The sequence below is a fragment of the Fundulus heteroclitus genome, chromosome 10, assembly GCF_011125445.2.
Source record: "Fundulus heteroclitus isolate FHET01 chromosome 10, MU-UCD_Fhet_4.1, whole genome shotgun sequence".
NCBI lineage: Eukaryota > Metazoa > Chordata > Actinopteri > Cyprinodontiformes > Fundulidae > Fundulus > Fundulus heteroclitus.
Window position 1 is genome coordinate 2,279,386 of NC_046370.1, and position 4,024 is coordinate 2,283,409.

A 4,024-nucleotide genomic window follows, 5' to 3' on the forward strand; every position below is an offset into this window, starting at 1 on the left:
TTAGTGTGGAGACGGATGAACGTGCTGCTGAACACATGGCTTGGCTTCTCCATCCCTGCGTGACAAAGCACTTTGTCTCTCGTTCTGCTGTGCCAGAGCTACGTGCGCACGTGTTATCTCCGCATTAGGGGGCACGAGCCCATTTTCGTGCAGGGTACATTTTTGGATGTGTGCGGTTTTGACGAGGGGAAGCTTTGAGGCTTTTTCGCTGCTCTGGGATCGGCCTGAGAAAGCGGTGTCACGTTATCTTTTGCCCTCTTCCCCTGTCCCCACCGCTGGCACTCCCTTTCACACAGAGGCAGGACATTTATCTCACACAAAGCACGCTGTCTCACTAATACGCGCTCACACCACCCAAAGCAGCCTTGCAGTCCACCCAGATGGTGCGCACACATCACACACCCACCCAGCTGGGAGGTATTGGTCGAGAAAAGAGGAATAAATGACTAAAAATGATGAATTTTGGTTTTAATTTTAAAGTTTTATATAGACAGGCCTGTCCTGTGTTTTTTTTTGTTATACACTGCAAAAAGGGATATAAAAATAAGTAAAAAATTTCTTGAAATTAGTGTATTTTTCCTTGATTTGAGCAGGTAGATAAGACTATTTGCCAATAGAATGAGATTTTTGCAGTTAAAATAGGAACAATTCATCTCTAACATAACATAATTAGTTATCCTGCACTTGAAATAAGACAATGGAGATGAATTGTTCCTATTTTAAGTGCAAACGTCTTATTCCACTGGCAAATAGTCTTATTTGCCTGCTCTAATCAAGAAAAATTACAATGATTTAAAGACAATTTCACTTACTTTTAGTTCTGTTTTTGCAGTGTAATAAATGGCCACTCAATGAACTATCTCCATCTTGGCTGACATTTTGAACTGTGCAAAAGCACCTTGACTTGCGCGACAGTGTGAGAACCGTGGTGCTGCAGACTTTGCTCTCTGGGAATATTCTAAGGCATTAATAAATCCTGGTTCAGAATTTCTCCCGCGGCATTCAACAACTCGCCCCATAATCACAGTGGTAGATCAAAAGAGTGCCTTTAATTGTTACTCGCAAGCCGCAAGTCAGTGTGCTGTCTGTATATGTTTACGTGCACAAAGACTGCAGAGGCAGTTAGTAAAGCTGGTAATCATATTCTGGGAGCGTAACAGAATGAAGTCGGATAAACTATGTATAGCCATTGAAATTACTGTTTATGTTGAGCCTCCCTAGTCAGTGTGTTGTATGCTGGCGCAGCAATTCACTATTATTGATAAACAACATTAATAGTTTGTTTGTGGAAATAAGGCAGGCTGACCTTGCTTGCCTTTAAATATGAAATCTGGACTATGAGGATTTTTGTGAGGAGTCCTGCAAATTAGTTTTTTTTTTTTTTTTTTTTTTTACTTTTCCTTCAATGTGTTTGAAGAACCAGAAATTGCAATTGAAAATAACATAAAAGCTACAGTCGTGCCATCTTCTGGATCTCCTAACGACCAAAGTCAGTCTTTACTGGTTAAACAACTCACCCTCGTTGGCACAGGGTATCCTCAAGGTTTGGTGCTTGCTTGGCTCCTAGCTTTCCTCACTGTTAACACATGACTCTGCATCCAAACACCAGGAAATGTGATAAATAAATTTGCGGATGACGCCACGGTAGCAGGACTCATTGCTGGGATTTTTGTTGCAGTTTGGTAGAGGGCTCTGCAGAAGAGAGTGACGGGCGCTGATCAGAGACTCCTCAGGTCCCCCTCATGAACTTATTGATACGCTGCAATCAGCCAAAAGCAATACTGCAACATTAAAGGCACAACTTTTAAAATAAGCTGTTAAAATGCTAAGCTGCTGTTAAGATTGTGTTCTTTGTACTAATCAACTTTTTTACAGATGCGTTTATGTATTTTACATTTTTTTATATCTTGCTTTTTATCTATTTTATAATTTTTCATTTCACGTCATGTCATGTGGCGCTATGCTTTGGCAGATAAGGAACTGACAATAAACAAAAAAAGAAAATATGTAAAACAAAATGGAATTTCGGTGTGACAAAATGTTAAAGGAGCAGTTTACTACTGGTCAAAACTCTTTCAAAATTTGAGCCATCCTGTCCGCAGGGTTTTCTGCCTGGCGAACTTCACTTTAGATGATGGGAACAAGTAAGGCGGCTCACATTTGATTAGTCTGGCAAGAAATTTCCACCACTCATTGTGACAGAAAATTACGCTGGTAAAAACCTCCAATTATGTTTGCTGGTAACATGTTCAAGCACAACAAATAATTTTTCAGATTTCAGGTTCCATGAACCATGTGAGACGTCTGATTTAAAGCAGCACCGTGTATTTTTCGCCACTAGGGGCGCTAGACCTCTAACTTCCAGGTTTAGTGCCCCTGGAGGCCACTGGCAGCACTGCACTGTTGCAAAAGTCTCCCTCCTCGTTTTGGAATATGATAGCAGGCCACTTTGGACCAGGAGATTGAGAAATCATCGGGTTACTTATAAAGACAAGGCAACATTCACCCCCCACTAGATTAAAGGTGCATAATGTGAGTTTTGAAGTTAAATATTATTTATTTTCATTCCCATGTATGCTCTTACAATTACCCAACATGTAAAATGAGTTATCCTCTATTTGCAGCAGTTCCCCCATAGGCTGCATTGATCAGTTCATGAGAGGGATTCGGGCCACATCCTCAGGGCGGGATATTGGTGTAATTGATGCATTAGCAAGAGAACATGGGCTAACTTCAATATTTGTGGCTTTCTTACCTCAGAAGACATCCCACCTCTAAAGAAAGCACCTGTGCAGTCCCAGCAGCAGATGCTTTACCTTTTCTCCCATGCACATTCACAACACCAGTGTCATTTCAACTTGCAGCCAGAGGGAGCAGACGTCTACAAATATCCTGTAATTTAAGCTATGCTCCTTTAAATCCTACATCAGAGAAACAAAAATGTGTCTGATCAGGTACGCGTCATACCTGTTTTCTCGTTACAGCAGCCTGAACTCAGACTGACCCAACCTAGAATGGGCCGCGTGACCTAGAGCGGCGCTCAAGATTAGCATCGATAAGCTCCAAGTGCTGTGTTATCACCTGAAATCTAATTTGATATGTCTCAAATTAAGCCAATACTCAGGTCAAATTTATACGGTGCTGCTTTACTGACATACAAACTGTCAGAACATTGAATTGTTGTAGCCATATATTTTTGTTAATGAGCTAATTTAATGTGAAATCAAGGAGCTCCTTAAACACATTTTATTATACTGTACAATTACACAATGCAGTGACAATAAAGGCATTCTAGTCTATTTAATTCTAATCGTTTATTCATCTAAATTTCACAGTGTTTTAAATGCAACAGTCATGTTAGATGTGACTTTTGGAGTGGGTTTCGTGAATCAGAAGGGATTGTTGTTGTATTTTCAACCAAAACCTGTTCAAATACAACTTCTAGGTTGTGTCATTTTAAAAATGTCAATATCTATAACAAAGCATAAAAAATATGTTTACTTTACATAAAGTTAAGGGAACTCTTCTTGTTCAAAGGTCAGTACTGGTAGCCCACCAATAAAGTAGCTCTTGGTTTCGAAAAGGTTGGTGACCCCTTGAAAGTTTATTTGCATGGCAGATTTGATCTTAAGTAGCGTTTTACACAAAATACAGGAACAATGTCCATAATATGGTGCTCTGCTGATGACAAACTACATCTAAAGTGTGTTTGGTTGGTTTAATAGTTCTATAAAAGCTTTAGATTCATGCAGAAGTGATCGTTATAATCATCACACAATGTTATGGGTATAAGTAAAACTCAGAATTACCAACCTAAGGACGCTGCATTCGGGATTTATGAGTATTTTGAACGCAGTAAATCAGTTAATGTGACGTATGAGCCGGGGGCGGGGACAGCAACTTTTATTGTCTGGTGGTTTGACAGATTGATGGGGGTTCGACCAATAGGGTTCAAGAACGGGGTCCCCAGCAGCCAATCAGGAGTTAGAGCCGAGTCTCGCTTTGGCATAATTAAATCCACTCC